Source organism: Urocitellus parryii, chromosome 6, assembly GCF_045843805.1.
Source record: "Urocitellus parryii isolate mUroPar1 chromosome 6, mUroPar1.hap1, whole genome shotgun sequence".
NCBI lineage: Eukaryota > Metazoa > Chordata > Mammalia > Rodentia > Sciuridae > Urocitellus > Urocitellus parryii.
Window position 1 is genome coordinate 96,003,990 of NC_135536.1, and position 19,962 is coordinate 96,023,951.

Consider the following 19,962-nt stretch of genomic DNA (forward strand, 5'->3'; position numbering starts at 1 on the left):
TTTCACTCCTTTGAGATGTCTTTCTGAAATACAACTTCACAGTGGTGAATTGTTCTCATCTTGATGTGGTAGAAAGGAAAAAGAGGCCCTAGTCAGACTGGAAATACCACACAGGCATTTCAGAGGCATGATAAAGAGGAATGGGGATTGCCAAGCCAAAGAAAATAACAATATATATATATATATATATATATATATATATATATATATATATATATATATATATATAATTTTAGAGCAATTTTTGGTTCACAACAATATTAAGAGAAAAATATAGAGATTTCCCATATGCCCATAGACCCCATGCATGTATAGCTTCCCACATTTCAACATCCACCACCAAAATGGTACATTTGTTGCAATTTCTGAGCCTACATTAATACATCATAATCACCCAAAGTCTATAGTTTATTAGAGCTCACTCTGGTGTCTATGGGTTTAGACAAATATATACTGACATATCTACCATAATAATATCATATAGAATATTTTCATTGTCTTAAAAGTCCTCTGTGAGAGGCCTATTCAATCTCTGGCAACCACTGATCTTTTTACTTTCTTCATAGTTTCGCCTTTTCCAGAATGTCATATAGTTGGAGTCATAGTATATGGCCCTCTCAGAATGCCATCTTTCAATAATATGCATTTAAATTTGAAGTTTTGTAATATGCATTTAATAATATGCATTCCTCCATGTAGCTTTATAGCTCATTTATTTTTAGGGCTGAATAATATTCCATTTTCTGTATGTAGTACGCCAACTGAAGGACATTTTGGTTCCTTCCAAATTTTGACAATTATTAACAGTTGCTATAAACATTCATACATGTGTGGTATTTTTGTGTGGACATCAAGTTTAAAGCTATTTTGTGTAGATATCAAGGAGTATGATTGTTAGATCATACAGTACGGGTATATTTTGTTTTATAGAAATTGCCAAAATGTTTCCCAAAGTGTCATTCTCACTAGCAATGAAAAGAGTTCCTGTTATCCACATTATTTCCAGCCTTTGGTATTGTCAGTGTTCTGAATTTTGATCATTTTTTAAGTGTACAGAGGTATCCCAATGCAAATTTATTTGAAACTTGCATTTTATTAATGACATATGATATAGGTGATGTAGACAGTCTTAAATGCTTATTTACTATCTGTGTATCTTCTCTGAGAGATATCTATTAAAAGTCCTTGGGCAAGTTTTTATCTAGCTCATTTGTTTTCCTGTTGTCAAATTTTTAGAACACTTTTCATATTTTGGATGAGAGTCTTGTCTGAGATGTGTCTTTTGCAAAATTTTTGCAGCCTGCAGATTGAACTCAGTTATTTCTTTCATGGGTCATGACTTTTGTGTTATATCTAGAAACTCGCCACTGTACACAAGGTCATCTAGTTTTCTTCTATATTACCTTCTAGGAGTTTTATAATTTTGTGTTTTACTTTATGTCTATGACACATTTGGGGTTAATTTTTGTGACGAGTGTAAGGTATGTGTCTGGATTGATTTTTTCCTAAGTGTTCTAGCACCATTTCTTGAAAATACCACCTTTGCTCCACTATGTTGTCTTTGTTACTTTGTCAAACATCAGTTGATTATATTTATGTGTGTCTGTTTCTGGGTTGTCTATTCAGTTCCATTGGTCTATTTATGTATTCTTTCATCAACGCCACACTGTCTTGATTCCTATAGTAAGTCTTGAAGTTAAGTTGTGTGTCTTCCAAATTTGTTCCTCTTCAATATTATGTTGGCTATTGTGTTTTGTTTTGTTTTGTTTTTGTGGTACTAATGGGGATTGAACCTAGGTGTACTCTACAACTGAGCCACATCCCCAATCATTTTTTATATTTTTATATTTTTTAATATTATTTAGGGATTTAAACTCACTAAATTGCTTAGGGCCCTGCTACATTACTCAGGGTGACTTTGAACTTTCAATCCTCCTGCCTCAGCCTCCAGAGCCGCTGGGATTACAGGCATGTAATACTGTGCCTGGCATTCTTTTGGCTTTTGATATAAACTTTAAAAACAGTTGGTTGATATCCACCAAATAATTTTCTGGAATTTTGATTGGGATTGTATTTAATCTATAGGTCAAGTTGGAAAGACTTGACATCCTCACTATTTTGAGTCCTCTTAACCATGAATATAGACTTAAATTATATTGAGCTGTATATCTTAACTTTGTGTTGTGCAATCTTGTTATAATTATTTACTAATTCTAGGAACTTTTTGTTAATTCTTTCATATTTTCTACATTGATGATCATATTATTTGGGGGGAAAGTTTTATTTCTTCCTTCCCAATAAGTATATCTTTTATTTGCTTTTTCAACTTGTTACATTTGCTAGGACTTATAGTATTATATTATAAATCATTGATGAGAGGGGACATTCTTCCTTGTTTCTGATCTTAGTGAGAAAACTGGTAGTTTTTCTCACCATTAAGTATGCTATGATTATCAGTATGGTTAAGTTTAAAGTATCTTGTGTTTCTTCTATTTGTCTCATTGTTATTTCATTTCTTTTCTTTTTCTATATTTTTAAAACTTTTGTTTAGAAACTTGCCAACTTCCTTTGTTGGTGTGCATATTTTCATCATTTTACTTATTGTTTTGAGGTTCATAATACATACACACACATATATATGTATATATATATATAATCTTAGTTTAACTTCAGATGATATTATATAACTTTATGCATAACATATGAACCTTTTAAGAGTATACTTTCATTTTCTTCTTCCTAGATGTTGGGCTATTGCACTAATATGTTTTACTTCTAAAAGTGCTATTAATGGAAATCCATATGCAACAAAATGAAACTGAATCCCTTTCTCTCACCATGCACAAAATTTAACTCAAAATGGATCAAGGAGCTTGATATCAAATCAGAGACTCTGCGTCTGATAGAAGAAAAAGTTGGCTCCGATCTACATATTGTGGAGTCAGGCTCCAAATTCCTTAATAGGACACCCATAGCACAAGAGTTAATAACAAGAATCAACAAATGGGACTTACTTAAACTAAAAAGCTTTTTCTCAGCAAGAGAAACAATAAGAGAGATAAACAGGGAGCCTACATCCTGGGAACAAATTTTTACTCCTCACACTTCAGATAGAGCCCTAATATCCAGAGTATACAAAGAACTAAAAAAATTAGACAATAAGATAACAAATCACCCAATCAACAAATGGGCCAAGGACCTGAACAGACACTTCACAGAGGAGGACATACAATCAATCAACAAGTACATGAAAAAATGCTCACCATCTCTAGCAGTCAGAGAAATGCAAATCAAAACCACCCTAAGATACCATCTCACTCCAGTAAGATTGGCAGCCACTATGAAGTCAAACAACAACAAATGCTGGCGAGGATGTGGAGAAAAGGGTACACTTGTACATTGCTGGTGGGACTGCAAATTGGTGAGGCCAATTTGGAAAGCAGTATGGAGATTCCTGGGAAAGCTGAGAATGGAACCACCATTTGACCCTGCTATTGCCCTTCTAGGACTATTCCCTGAAGACCTTAAAAGAGCATGCTACAGGGATACTGCCACATCAATGTTCATAGCAGCACAATTCACAATAGCTAGACTGTGGAACCAACCCAGATGCCCTTCAATAGATGAATAGATTAAAAAATGTGGCATTTATACACCATGGAGTATTATGCAGCATTAAAAAATGACAAAATCATGGAATTTGCAGGGAAATGGATGGCACTAGAGCAGATTATGCTTAGTGAAGCTAACCAATCCCTAAAAAAACAAATACCAAATGTCTTCTTTGATATAATGAGACCAACTATGAACAGAGCAAGGAGGAAGAGCAGGAAGAAAAGATTAACATTAAACAGAGTCATGAGAAGGGAGGGAAAGGGAGAGAAAAGGGAAATTGCATGGAAATGAAGGGAGACCCTCATTGCTATACAAAATTACATATAAGAGGTTGTGAGGGGAATGGGAAAATAAACAAGGAGAGAAATGAATTACAGTAGATGGGGTAGAGAGAGAAGATGGGAGGGAAGGGGAGGGGGGATAGTAGGGGATAGGAAAGGTATCAGAATACAACCGTTACTAATAGGGCATTATGTAAAGTTGTGGATGTGTAACCGACGTGATTCTGAAATCTGCTTTTGGGGTAAAAATTGGGAGTTCATAACCCACTTCAATCTAATGTATGAAATATGATATGTCAAGAGCTTTGTAATGTTGTGAACAACCAATAAAAAATTTAAAAAATAAAATAAAATATAAGTGCTATTAAACCCATAGTACATTGATATTACTTTTCTTTAAATAGTTAAGTATATTTTAAGAAAATTTAAGTGATAAAAATGTGTAGTTATCATTTTCTATGCTTTTCTTGCCTTTGTATTGTTTCATATTTCTGTCTAGTAGCTCTTTCCTTGCGCCTGAAGGACTTTCTTTAAAATCTATTGTCACATGGGTCTGCTAGTGATAAATACTTTTAGATTTTCACATATTATCAGCTAATCTTTCTTTACTTTTAATTTTGAAAGGTATTATGGCCAAGTAGAGAATTCTAGCTTCAAAGTTTTTTCTTCTAGTACTTTATATTTTATGATATTGCTTTACTGTCATCTTGTTTGCCTTGTTTCCCATGAGAAAAATCATTCTTTATCTTGGTCCTTCTGTACTTTTTCTCTGACTGCTTTTAAGATTTTCTTTTTGTCACTGGTTTCAAGAAATTTGATTTTGATGTTCCTCAGTGTTAATCTATGTGCTCAGGGTTACTTAAGTTTCTTCAGTCTGTAGATTTTAATTTTTGCAAATATAGAGAATTTTTAGTCATTATCCACAAATATTTTTCCTACCCCTTCACTCCTCTCCTCTAGGTACTTGAATCACAAATATATTAGATCATTTAAATTGTCCCGAAAAACATTTATGCTGTGTTCCATTTCTGGTTTTTTTTCTGATTTTTATTTTGGATAGTAAAATGACCATATTACCAAAAATACTACACATATTTATTTCAATTCCAATCAAAATCCCACTCACATTCCTCATAGAAATAGAAAAAGCAATTATGAAATTCATCTGGAAAAATAAGAGACCCAGAATAGCTAAAGCAATCCTTAGCAGGAAGAGTGAAGCAGGTGGCATCACAATACCAGACCTTAAACTATACTACAGAGTGATAGTAACAAAAATAGCATGGTATTGGCACCAAAATAGACTTTTAGACCATTGGTACAGAATAGAGGACACAGAGTCTAACCCACATAACTACAGTTATCTTATATTAGACAAAGGTGCCAAAAAATGTACATTAGAGAAAAGATAGCCTCTTCAACAAATGGTGCTGGGAAAACTGGAAATCCATATGCAAAAAAATTAAATTAAACCCCTATCTCTCACCATGCACAAAACTATTAAAATATCTTTGAATCTATTTATATTTTATCTTCAATTTCTAATTGGTAGTTAATCCCATTCGATGTATTTTTCATTTTAAAGTCATAGTTCTCATTTCTGGAAGTTTTAAGTCTTTTTTATATCTTTCACAACTCTACTTAATTTTGGAATATATTAAATACAGTTATAAAATTATTTTCACATCCTGTTTACAATATCTGTGTCAGTTCTTGGCACATTTATATTGATTGTTTCTCCTTATTGTAAGTAATAATTTTCTGATTTCTTTGTGTGTGTGTGTGGTTGTGTGTGCGTGTCTGGTAAACTTTCTTGTATTCCTGACCTTGGGAATTATCCTTTCTTGGATTCTGGATATTTTTATATTTCTATAAATATTGTTGAGCTTTATCCTGGAAAGCATTTGAATTATATGGAAACTGTTTGACCATTTTGGATCTTGCTTTTATGATTCACAAAGTAGAACTAGAGCAGTGCTCGTCATATGGCTAGTTATTTCCCACCACTAAGACAAGACTCTTCTGAGTATCTCACCCAGGACCATGGGAATCATAAGGTTTTCCAATATGATTGGTAAGAATGATTTCTATATCATTGTGAGCACTGAGTACTTTTCCCTCTAACATTTTAGGTGATTATTTCTCTTGCATAGTTTTCTCACATATAATGATGATGAACACATATGAAGATAATCATGACTATTATTGCCACATACTCGATCCATACCATATTCTCCATTTCCCTGACATTATAGATAGTCATCGATGAGGTAATATGTCATTATGATTAGAACTTTACTGCTCATTTTCAACTTAATGATAAGCTTCATTAGTATCACTGGGCTACAGTTTTTGAAGGAGAAAGTTCATTCTATTTTATTTTTCTGCTCTAGATCCCAAGGAAAATCCTATTGTTTGGATAGTGAATATGGTCTGCAAGCTGAGGTTATGGTTTGGAACTGAAATACTGAAGACAATGGAAGGGTTTGGCAAGGGTGTGTGAACTGAGAAAATTAATAGAGCCAAGGAAACTCAGTAAGTGAAGAAATTTGGAGGAACTTAGATAGCCAATGGCAAACTTTGTGAGGTATTTGAATCATTTTACTAAGTGGATGAACTCTCAAAATCTTCAGTTAAACTTATGTTACTCATTAAATTTCCATTTTGTAAATTAGTTTTTTGTCCTGGTACACTTTATTTTAACAGTTAACCTTTTTAAAGCTCTTAATTTTAAAAAAAATTATTTGTTCTTTTTAGATATACATGACAGTAGAATGTATTTTGGCATACTGTATATACATGGAGTATAACTTATTCTAATTAGGATCCTATTCTTGTGGTTGTACATGATGTGGAGTTACCCTGGTCATATACAAGGATAAGAAAATTATGTTCAATTAATTCTACTGTCTTTCCTAATCCCCATTCTACTCCCTTTCCTTTATTCCCCTTTGTATAATCCAATGGACTTCTATTCTTTCTCTCTCCATCTTCTTTGTTGTGGGTTAGCATCCACATGTCAGAGAAAACATTTGGCCTTTGATATTTGGAGACTGGCTTATTTCACTTAGCATAATATTCTCCAATGCTATCCATTTATCAGCAAATATCATAATTTCATTCTTCTTTATGCCTGAGTAATGTTCCATTGTGTATATATACCACTTTTTCTTTATCAATTCACCTGTTGAGAGACACATAAGGAGGTTCCATAGCTTTGCTACTGTGAATATAACTGCTATAAACATTAATGTGGCTGTCACTCTTGTATATTGATTTTAAGTCCTTTGGGTTTTTACTGAGGAGTGGGATAACTAGGTCAAATTGTGGTCCTATTCCAAGTTTTCTGAGGAATCACCATACTGCTTTCCATCATGGTTGCACCAATTTGCATTCCCACCAGCAATATATAAGTAAACCTTTCACCATGTCCTTGCCAACATTACTGTTACTTGTATTCTTGATAATTTCATTCTGACTGAAGTGAGATGGAATATTAGTTAGTTTTAATTTGCATTTCTCTGATAGAGATGTTGAACATATTTTCATATATTTGTTGATTTGCATTTCTTCGGTGAAGTGCCTGTTCAGTTTCTTTGCCAATTTATTGATTGGGCTCTTTAGTTTTTTTGGTGTTAAAGTTTTTTGAGTTCTTTGTATATCCTGGATATTAATCTGAGGTACAGGTGGCAAAGATTTCCTACCATTCTGTAAGTTCTCTCTTTGCATTCTTGATTATCGTTTCCTTTGCTGTGAAGAAACTTTTTAGTTTGATACCATCCTATTTATTGATTCTTGATTTTACTTCTGTACTTTAGGTGTTTTTTTGAGGAAGCCATTTCCTAACCCAACATGATGGAGAGTTGGGCATACTCTTTCTTCTAGTAAGCACAGCGTCTCTGGTTTAATGCCAAGGTTCTTAATCCACTTTGAGTTGAGTTTTTTGCAGGGTGAGAGATAGGGATTCATATCTCTTCTGCTACATATCACTTTCCAGTTTTCTGAGCACCATTTGTTCTAGAGGCTATCTTTTATCCAATGTATGTTTATGGCAACTTTGTCTAGTATGAGGTAACTATTTACATAAGTTTGGATCTGTGTCTTCTATTCTGTACCACTGATCTTCATGTTTGTTTTTGTACCAATACCATACCATTTTTGTTATTATAATTCTGTAGTATAACTTAAGACTGGTATTATGATGCCTCTTGCATCACTTTTCTCTCTGAGTATTGCTTTGGCTACTCTGAGCCTCTTATTTTTTCAAATGAGTTTCATGACTGCTTTTCTATTTCTATTTAGAACATAATTGGAACTTTAATAGAAATTGCATTAAATCTGTATAGAGATTTTGGTAGTATGGCTATTTTGACAATATTAATTCCACCTATCCATGAACATGGGAGATCTTTCCATTTTCTGAGGCCTCTTCAATTTCTTTTTTCAGTGTTCTGTAGTTTTCATTGTAGAGGTCTTTCATCTCTTTTGTTAGATTGATTCCCAAATATTTTATTTAATTTTTTTGCAGCTATGGTGAATGAGAAAGTTTTCTTGATTTCTATTTTGGTGGATTTGTCATTGGTGTACAGGTATGCAATTGATTTATGGTTGTTGATTATTGGAAATAAATTCTTTTAGAAACATGATATAGTAATGAGTCTTATCTATTGATGATACAGGTTGTAAATAGAGGCTTCCATAAGCGGATCAGTCATATTTTGGCTGCTTATTTCTTTAAAATAACTATTACATACAATTAAATGGCTGCTTTTCCTCTAAACTGTTCAAATAAATGAAGTTTTTTTCTGAAAAAAAAATTGAGTAAAAGGAAGTCTGGATACTTAGACAAGGTCAAGTTTAGGGTTTAAAGTAGGTAAGGAAGGAAATTCTGTCTGTTCAAAAAATTATGCTCCGCCCGAACACTTTCCTTTACTTTCAGAACATTCTGGACAATTGTATCCTCTTGTTGCAGTAGATTCAAGTATTCCTCTCTGAAGAGACTAGAAGTCCCAGAGGAATATTCCATATATCCCAATGTTGTAGGTTTCCTGAACAAAATGTTGGGGCACATTCTGATCATCTTACTATAAGGATGACAAGTTGACATTCTCTTTATAAATACAAGAGACATCCATCTATCTTTGTAGTTTTCAATCTGAAAAATAATTAAAATAGACTCTTTCTGGACTGGGGTTGTGGCTTGTGATGGAGTGCTCGCCTAGAATGTGTGAGGCACTGGTTTTGATTCTCAGCACCACATATAAATAAGTGAATAAAATAAAGGTCCATCAATAACTAAATATGTGTGTGTATTAGTCTTATTTTGATAATAAAAATCATCACATAAGCTTCAACATGAAAAGTAAAGGTCCAAATAAAAAAAGAAAGAAAATTGTTTAAAAATAGAGAAAATGAAGAGTAAAAAAACTATAATTAATATCTTCAGAGGAAAACAAGAGAAGACATCATATACATGGGACAACAATGAATCAGTTTATAAGACTGAGTATTTATGAAAAATAAAATTTGAGCAAAAAGAAAAGTAAGGGAAAGGAATGGTTGTTTTTTTCCAGAAAATAAAATATTAAAAAACAGAAAGCAGGAAGGAAATATTTTCAAAAATTACAGAATCAAACCAGGAGATTCAACATATGACTAATAAGAATTCCAGAAAGAGAAAATGACAATGTAGAATTTTTTTAATCCACAGCAGGACACAAGTTTCCAGAATGAAGGAATCTGTTATGTTGCCTGCAATTATGAATGAAAGGGGAAAAAATATTCACCAAGGAATATCATAGTGAAACTTCACATGCTTACATTTCTAAAGGGAATAAAACAAATGAACAACAGCAACAACCACAACAGGAAGTCTAAGCCAAAGATTGTGAATAAGAAAAGCATCAGAGTTCTTCAAAGAAATTTTGAAAGTCAGAAACAGTGAAGCAATGCATTAGAAATTATAAGAAAATGTTATTTGCTATTCTTGATCAAACAATTAAGTTTGAAGGAGGAGCCCTTCCAACCAGCAGACTACCAAAGGAACTGAGATCCAGCCCAGACCACCCAGAGCAGTCCTCCCAGGACCCATGCTCTCAACCCCCAAGGGAGGTCAAGCCCCATGTCCCAGATTTATCCACACAAACTTGTGCAGGACCCAGATCCAGGATGCAGTAGCATTCATTGAGGGACACCAGCAGGATCCAGAAGCCCAACACCAAGGTGAGGTACAAACAATCTGCATGAGTACTACAAGAATATAAGGAAGAAACTGTAATATCTCAGATCCACACAGCAAGAAAGGAAGACACATAGACAACATGAAAAAAAAAATAAGAGAGGAAAGTGCCCCCAAACAATCCAGGACACTATAATAACAGAACCCATGGACAGTGAAGTTGATGAAATGTTAGAGAAGGAGTTCAGAAAGTTCATAATTAAAATGATTTGTGAATTAAATAATGACCTAAATGAGCAAAAAAGGCAAAAATTGATTACTCCAACAATGAGCATCTGGTGTGGGTGGTCTTGGCTGGATCTGAGCAAATATAGGTAGCAAAAGGTTACTTTGAGAGAGATAGAGACTCTAAAAAAAAGTCAGAAATCCTTGAAATGAAGGATATAATAAATCAAATAAAAACTCAGTAGAAACCATAACCAACAGACTAGATCATTTGGGAGAAAGAAAATCAGATAATGAAGACAAAGTATACAACCTGGAAAATAAAGTTGATTACACAGTGAAGATAGTTAGAAACCATGAACAGAACATCCAAGAATTATGGGACAGCATCAAAAGACCAAATCTAAGAGTTACTGGGATTGAGGAAGGCCCAGAGTTTCAAACCAAAGGAATACACAGTCTCTTCAATGAGATAATATCAGAAAATTTCCCAAGCATGAAAAATGAATTAGAAAACCATATACAAGAGGCTTACAGGACACCAAATGTACAAAATTACAACAGATCTACACCAAGGCACATTGTAATGAAAATGCCTAGCATACAGAATAAGGATAGAATCTTAAAAGCTGCAAGAGAGAGGAATCAGATCATATATCAAGGGAGACCAATGCAGATCTCAGCAGATTTTTCAAACAGATGCTCAAAGCCAGGAGATCATGGAACAACATATACCAAGCTCTGAAAGAAAATAGATGCCAACCAAAAATCTTATATCAGCAAAACTAAGCTTTAGATTTGATGATGAAATATAACCTTCCATAATAAACAAAAGTTAGAATTTACAGCTAGAAAGCCTGCATTATAGAATATCCTCAGCAAAATATTCCAAGAAGAGGAAATGGTAAACAATGATGAAAATCAGCAGAGGGAGGGATTACACTAAAGGAAATTCTAATCAGAAGAGAAAACAAGTAACATTAAATACCAAAAATAAACAAAAATGGCCAGGAATACAAATCATGTCCCAATAATAACCTTGAACGTTAATGATCTAAACTTACTAATTAAAATACATAGGCTAGCAGATTGGATTTAAAAAGACCCAACAATATGCTGCCTACAGTAGACTCATCTCATAGGAAAAGACATCCACATATTGAAGGTGAAGGGTTGGGAAAAATCATACCACTCACATGGACTGCGGAAGCAAGCAGGGGTTTCCATCCTCATATCAAATAAAGTAGACTTCAAACTAAAGTCAATCAAAAGGGATAAATAAGGACACTACATACTGCTCAAAGGAACCATACACCAAAAAGACTGAACAATTATAAATATATGTGCCCCAAACAATGGAGCATCTACGTTCATCAAACAAACTCTTCTCAAGTTCAAAAGTCAAATAGACCACAACACAATAATTTGGGGTGACTTTAACAAACCTCTTTCATCACCAGATAGATCTTCCAAACAAAAGCTGAACAAAGAAACTATAGAACTCAATAATACAATCAATAACTTAGACTTAATGGACATATGTAAAATATTTAATCCTTCAACAAGAGAATACACTTTCTTCTCAGCAGCACATGGATCCTTCTCTAAAACAGATCACATATTATATGCCACAAAGCATCTCTTAGCAAATATAAAAAGTAGAGATACTACCCTGCATTCTATCAGATCATAATAGAATGAAATTAGAAATCAATGATAAAATAAGAAATAAAATTCAAACCAACACCTGGAGACTAAATAATATGCTACTGAATGAACAATGGGTTACAGAAGACATCAAGGAGGAGATTAAAAAATTTTTAGAGGTGAATGAGAACACAGATGCAACATATTGAAATCACTGGGACACTATGAAAGCCGTCCTAAGAGGAGACTTTATTGCATGTAGTTCATTCCTTAAAAGAAGAAAAATTCAATAAATAAATGACTTAATATTACATCTCAAAGCCCTAGAAAAAGAATAACAAATCAATACCAAAAGCAGCAGAAGACAGGAAATAATTCAAATTAGAGCTGAAATCAATGAAATTTAAACAAAAGAAACAATTAAAAAAATGACAGAACAAAAAGTTGCTTCTTTGAAAAAATAAATAAAATTGACAGACTTTAGCCATGCTAATGAAGAGGAGAGAGAAAACTCATATAACTAACATGCATGATGAAAAAGGAAATATTACAACATATGCTACAGAAATACAGAAGATAATTAGAAATTATTTTGAAAACTTGTACTCCAATTAAATAGAAAATGTTGAAGGCATTGGCAAATTTCTAGAGTCATATAATTTGCCCAAATTGAATCAGAATGATATACACAATTTAAACAGATCAATTCAAGTGATGAAACAGCAGATGCCATCAAAAGTCCACAAACCAAGACAAGCCCAGGACTAGACAGATACACAGCAGAGTTCTACAAGACCTTTAAAGAAGAACTAATACCAATATTCTTCAATTTATTTCAGGAAATTTAAAAAAAGAGGCAGCACTTCCAAACTCATTCTATGAGGCCAATATCACCCTGATTCCAAAACCAGGCAAAGATAAATAAATAAATAAATAAATAAACAAATAAATAAATAAATAAGAAAGAAAGAAAAGAAAACTTCAGACCAATATCTCTAATGAACATAGATGCAAAAATTCTCAATAAAATTCTGGCAAATTTAATACAAAAACATATCAAAAAGATCGTGAACCATGACCAAGTGGGATTCATCCCAGGGATGTGAGGTTGGTTCAACATACAGAAATAAATAAATGTAATTCATCACATCAATAGACCTAAAGATAAGAACCATATGATCATCTCAATAGATGCAGAAAAAGCATTTGACAAAATACAGCACCCCTTTATGTTCAAAACACTAGAAAAACTAGGGATAACAGGAACATATCTCAACTTCATAAAGGCTATCTATGCTAAGCCCCAGGCCAACTTCATTCTAAATGGAGAAAAGTTGAAGGCATTCCCTCTAAAAACTGGAGCAAGACATGGATGCCCTCTTTCGCCACTTCTATTTAACATAGTTCTTGAAACTCTGGCCAGAGCAATTAGGTGAAAGAAATCAAAGGATTACACATAGGAAAAGAAGAACTCAAATTGGTACTATTTGCTGAAGACATGATTCTATACCTAGAAGACCCTAAAAGTTCCACCAGAAAACTTCTAGAACTAGTAGGTGAATTCAGCAAAGTAGCAGGATATAAAATCAACACCCATAAATCAAAGGCATTTCTGCGTATCAGTGACAAATCATCAGAAAGGGAAACAAGGAAAACTACCCCATTTTCAATAGCCTCAAAAAATAATAAAATACTTGGGAATCAATGTAATGAAAGAGGTGAAAGAACTATATAATGAAAATTACAGAGCCCTAAAGAAAGAAATCAAAGAAGACCTTAGAAAATCAAAAGATATACCTTGCTCTTGGATAGGCAGAATTAATATTATCAAAATGATCATACTTCCAAAAGCACTATACAGATTTACTACAATTCTAATCAAAATTCCAAAGACATTCCACATAGAAATAGAAAAAGCAATCATGAAATTCATCTGAAAAAATAAGAAACCCAGAATAGATAAAGTAATCCATAGCACGAGGAGTGAAGCAGGTGGCATTACTATACCAGACCTTAAACTATACTACAGAGTATAAAAAAAAAAACAGCATAATACTGGTACCAAAACAGACTGGTAGAGAATAGAGGACACAGAGACTGGTACAGAATAGAGGACACAGAGACTATCCCATAAAATTACAATTATCTTATATTAGACAAAGGTGCCAAAAACATGCACTGGAGAAAAGATAGCCTCTTCAACAAATGGTGCTGGGAAAACTGAAGATACATATGCAACAAAATGAAATTAAACCCCTATATCTCACCATGCACAAAACTCAACTCAAAATGGTTCAAGGACCTAGGAATTAAACCAGAGACCCTGCGTCTAATAGAAGAAAAAAAAAATAGGCCCTAATCTCCATCATGTGGGATTAGGTCCCAACTTCCTTAATAAGTTCCTATGGCACAAGAATTAAAATCAAGAATCATTAAATGGGATGGAATCAAACTAAAAAGTTTCTTCTCAGCAAAAGAAACAATCTGTGAGGTGAATAGAGAGCCTACATCTTGGGAGCAAATCTTTACCCCTCACACATCAGATAGAGCACTAATCACTAGAAGTCAAAAAGCTAAACACCAAAAAAGCAAATAACCCAATCAATAAATGGGCCAAGGACCTGAACAGATACTTCTCAGAAGATGATATACAATAAATCAACAAATATATGAAAAAAAATGTTCATCATCACTAGCAATTTGAGAAATGCAAGTCAAAACCACTCTAAAATTTCATCTCACTCCAGTAAGAATGGCAGCTATTATGAAGACAAACAACAATAAGTGTTGGTGAGGATGTGGGGATAAAGGTACACTCATATATTGCTGGTGGTACTGCAAATTGGTGCAGCCAATATGGAAAGAGTATGGGGATTTCTTGAAAAATTGGGAATGGAACCACCATTTAACCCAGCTATCCCTCTCCTCAGTCTATACCCAAAGTATTTAAAAACAGCATTCTACAGGGACACAGCCACATCAATGTTTATAGCAGCACAATTCACAACAGCTAAACTGTGGAACCAACCTAGATGCCCTTCAATAAATAAATGGATTAAAAAATGTGGTATATATACACAATGGAATATTACTCAGCAATAAAAGAGAATAAAATCATGGCATTTGCAGGTAAATGGATGGAGTTAAAAAAGATAATGCTAAGTGAAGTTAGTCAATCCCAAAAAACGAAATGTCAAATGTTTTCTTTGATATAAGGAGGCTGATTCATAGTGGGATAGGTAGAGGGAACATGAGAGGAATAGATGAACTCTAGATAGGGCAGAGGGGTTGGAGGGGAAGGGAGGGGAAATGAGGTTATTAATGATGGTGGAATGTAATGATCATTACTATCCAAAGTACATGTATAAAGGCACGAATTGGTGTGAATATACTTTGTATACAACCAGAGACATGAAAAATTGTTCTGTGTATGTGTAATAAGAATTGTAATGCATTCTGCTGTCATCTATAAATCAATTAAATAAATAATTTAAATTTCTAAAAAAAAGTTTGAAGGAGAAAGAATAAAGATGTTTCAGTCACATAAGCTGTCATTATCAAGAAATTGCTAGACAATATCTATCTACACAATAGTCAGGGTTAAACCAAGAGAAAGGAAGGCAGGAATATGGCTCCAGCATAGAAATTCTGGAGAAAATATTTGTAGGAATAGAGCATACCTATACCCAAGAAATATCTAGAGAAAACAGTTCAGACTGCATAAAAGGACTCCTGGATTGAAAAAGGAAAGGAAATAGGAAGGAGGTAGGAAGGAAGGAAAAATGAAATGCTTCTGGTTATATGATAAATAGAATTGAAATGAGGATTCTTTCATATCTACTACTAAATTTGGGGAAGGCTATATAACTCTTGTACCACTGATACATAGAAAATGAAGCAACTGAAAGAATGAAATAGTAATGAAGAAAAATAAAATTTGTATAAAACCAAACTATCATAGTGCTTTACCTGCCTAACAGTGAACAATACTAATACAGAAATTATAAGCATTAAATAATCATTTAACAAAAATGGTGATGGTAAGTTTCATTAGCAGGAACGTATCACCATTCTTGTAGGGAATCACGAGAGCAGGCAGATCACACACGTTTATGGTGTCTAGGATGAGTTTTTAAGAAAATATGGAAATGTAAATGTTTGGAAATATTTTATAGATCTTCCTCTCACTGCCTTTGTGGATGGGCACATCTTCTGTTGACAGGGTGGCCTTTCACCATCCACAGATACACTGGATTACATCAAGGCACTTGATTGCCTACAAGTTCTCCATGAGGGTCCAATGTGTGACTGTCTGTGGTCAGATCCAGATGATCATGGTGGTTGGAGTATATCTACTTGAGGAACTGATTACACATTTGTGCAAGATATTTCTGAGACATATAATTATGCCAATGGCCTCACATTGGTGTCTAGAGCTCACCAGCTAGTGATGAAGGGATATAACTGGTGCCAGGATTGGAATGTAGTAATGATTTCCACACTATTATTATCATTGTAGTGATCAAGTCATGGAACTTGATGATACATTAAATATTCTTTCTTGCAGTTTGATCCAGCACCTACTAGAGGTGAAACACATGTTACTCATAGTACCCCAGACTACTTCCTGTAATGAAACTTTAAACTTGTCCAATATTTCCATGAACCATATATTGACCTAATGGAATTGGGAAGAGCAACCGTAACTCCAAAGTGTCAGAAAATAGTTAACATTCAAAATATTTGTTTTTACGTGGACCAAAAGATGAGGTATATAAAAATACAAGTTTCCTGACATCAACAGCCGTGCCCAGTTTACAAGAACCAGTTCATTACATGCTGCAGCAACATTGTCAGGAAAACAGTTTCCGGCATAGTGCTATTTATAGTTACTTTTGCTTTCTCTGAGGGACTGCAGATAATAAGATGTAAACATTCACACCTCATAAATACAATTGAACTTCCATTTAGCTGTAGCTTTCCTCAGCATGACTGTAGATAAAGATAGCAGCAAACAATCATTGGAGCTTAATGAACATTTAAAAAAAAATAAGTACCAAGGCCTCTCCTCTACTTGTGAGTTGAAGTCATTTTGTTTATTTTCAGAGAAATCATTTAATAGTATGACTTGTCTGCACTCAGTTTATTCCCTTCTCAAATCTCAGCCCCATGTTATTCTTTGTTATTGTCAGAACCTGGTGGGTTGTTTTGAACAGAACCCTTTTTCCCTCTCCTTAAGATGATGTTACTGAACAAGAGCACTGCAGTGTTCTTTTATAATAAACTTGTGTGAACTAAAAAAAATGGCGATAATAAATTAAAAAATTGGGATAACTGGATGCAGGGTAGGAAAAAGAAGCAGAGAAGACAAGAAAAATCTCCATAACATAATATGAAGTCAACAGATATGTCTTAAATAGGTAACTATAAAGATAAGCAGATACACATATTTACAAATATGATGATACATTCCAGAAGAAAAATCTAAGAGTACCAGAGCATGAGGAAGGTATATCCTGAGACTACTTTTCCTCTATAAGTCTCATAGTTGTATTTAACCTTTTAAACCATGCATTGTTATTGAATAAAATAAAAAATTAATTTAAAATAGACTAAAATTATCACTGATTTCCACGAATATAATGTTGATAGGAAACTTCCTAATGTACCTTATTTGTTTATTATAATACTCCTAATAATCTTTTTGTTACTTATACGACAAAGGTCCCAAAGTTCTTCATTTTTATCAGTAAGCTATTTCTGGGTAACAAATTCCTTCCCTCTACCTCCCCCAAAGAAAAAAAACAACTTAATGGCTTAAAACAACGATTATTTTCTTGCAAATCTCATAAGTCAATGGGTTGGCTGGATGCTTCTTTCCTCATTAGGGCTTACTCATGTGTCTGAAATTAGTGTGGGTCAGGCAGACAGCTCTGCCAATACAGGCAGGGCTCTCTAACATGTTTGAAGATTGTTTCTTGGCTGGACTTGGATGGCATTGGCTAGGACAACTGGACTCACTGCCACATGGTCCTCATTCTGTAGCATGTTAGCTGGGTTTGCTCACATAGCAACTGGCCAGGGTTCCAAGAGAGTGAAAAAGAGTGCAATGCCTCTTGAGTCCTAGGTTCAAGATTTGTATATCATTACTTCTGTTTCATTCCATCAATCAGTAAAATTATTAAGCCAACCCAGATTGAAGAAGTAAAGCAATACATTCTATCTCTTCAGAAGCTGCAGTCACATTGCAACGGTATGGGTATGGGGAGGGCCAAAGAATTTTGACTATTTTTGCATCCAGTAGCCATCAACACTCAAGGTCCTACTTTGCTTCCTACATGAGTTTTCCTTAGTCTATACACATATATGCCTTTATGTCCTTGCTTCTCCCAAAAGTTTTTTCATACCTTCTACATGATATCCAGAAAGTTTTCTATCCATTCAGATTGTAAATCAAATCACTTTTCTCTTTTTAAGCCTCCCCAGTTCTTTCCAAGCATTTTGTGACTTCCTATATTGTCAGTATCACTCATTTGTCATTTGAGAACTTAACTTTACCATGGAGATATCTTAACCCTGAACTAGGACATAACTTCCTGGATGACAAGAAATTGTTTTATAAAGTTTTAAGAATACTACCTTCTATGTAGAAGACTGTCCATGAAGATTAAGTGAATCAGCCTGCTTCCTCTGACTTGGGACCTATATAAAACTAGAGAATTGTGTAAACCTCTTAATCTGTAAAATCATAGCTCCGGGGTGTGTAGCTTGAGCAATTTCCAAGATTATGAAAAATAAGTAACTAGAGAGAGAAAGAAGAAAGCTACTTCCTGTTTTAGGCTCATAAAAGTTAAAACCACTACATACAGAGACACTGAATCTCCTAAACTAAATTATGGGTGCTATTTAATCCTATCCTCTGAGAGTGTCCTACTTGTGTCTATGACGTTGGAAAATGTCCTTCATGCCTGAATTCACCTCTGTTTGGACCATGTGGAAAGGGGGCTGACTGGAAGCTTAGTGAGAAACCTACCCCTCCCTGGCTTTAGGGCAAAGATGTCCAGAGGCTTGCCTGCATTTCTCATATTCCCTTCCTGCTACATGAGTGTCTTGCCCTAAGGCATATTGAACAATCTTGCAAGAATCAAAGATTAGACATCCAACATTCCTTTTAATTATTATAATGAAAATTGAGTGCCAATCTTCAGAAAAATTGGCCCTCCTGCCCTCCCATTGGCTTCCCTTCAGGACAAAGATCCTATTATTGTGTCTCCCAAACTCTCCCGCCAATCTGCTGTTGAAACTCCTCTCTTGTCCATCTGTATTTGATCTGCAGTATATATTTTTTGTTCATTTTCTGGTAAAATATCTTAAAACTTGGATATCTGTGTTTTAGTGGTTCTTCTGTGAATTTAACTCTTGCTCTAAAGGTACCATCTTTTCTATTATGCAGAATTTGTTGCTAGATTATCCTGGCACCACAAAAGTTTCTGACAATCTCTTTCTCAATTTAAATGGAATCTGTCAGCTGATGAATGGTTTAAGATTCTTATGATTAGTAACAAGACCATCCAACCCCATTCCATAAGATTATGATTATTCATAGCACTGGTCAGTCTGGAGAATTGGCACCATTTTAGGTCTTTTTTTTTTATGTTTCCCTGTCATTTAAGAGGCTTATAAGTTTGAGGCTACATTTTGAAGTATTTACAAATAGTTGTGGAGAAAAGTGATAAAGATTAAAATGCTTTAAAACTTTAAAATGTTCTATGGGTCTCATAAATATCTTAATTTCTCAGTTGAGACACATCATCATTTTGACAGTTAAGAATCCATCAATATAATCAGAAGGAAATAGAGAAAGTAGGTAGCAGATGAATCAGGCTGGATGTTTTTGTTGTCCAAGCTAAAGATTCATATGAAACAAAACAAAATTAGAAGAAAACAGAAGAAGGCGTAAAACATAATTTCAGCTGTGGAGGTATTGAACCCTTTCAGATTCTGAGCAGGAAGACC

General features: G+C 34.1%; 1 pseudogene; it reads left to right on the forward strand.

Annotated features, from left to right (window-relative positions):
• The first annotated feature begins 8,255 nt into the window (after positions 1 to 8,255).
• Positions 8,256 to 16,579, forward strand: LOC113183672 (serine/threonine-protein phosphatase 2A catalytic subunit alpha isoform-like; annotated as a pseudogene).
• The last annotated feature ends 3,383 nt before the right edge of the window (positions 16,580 to 19,962 follow it).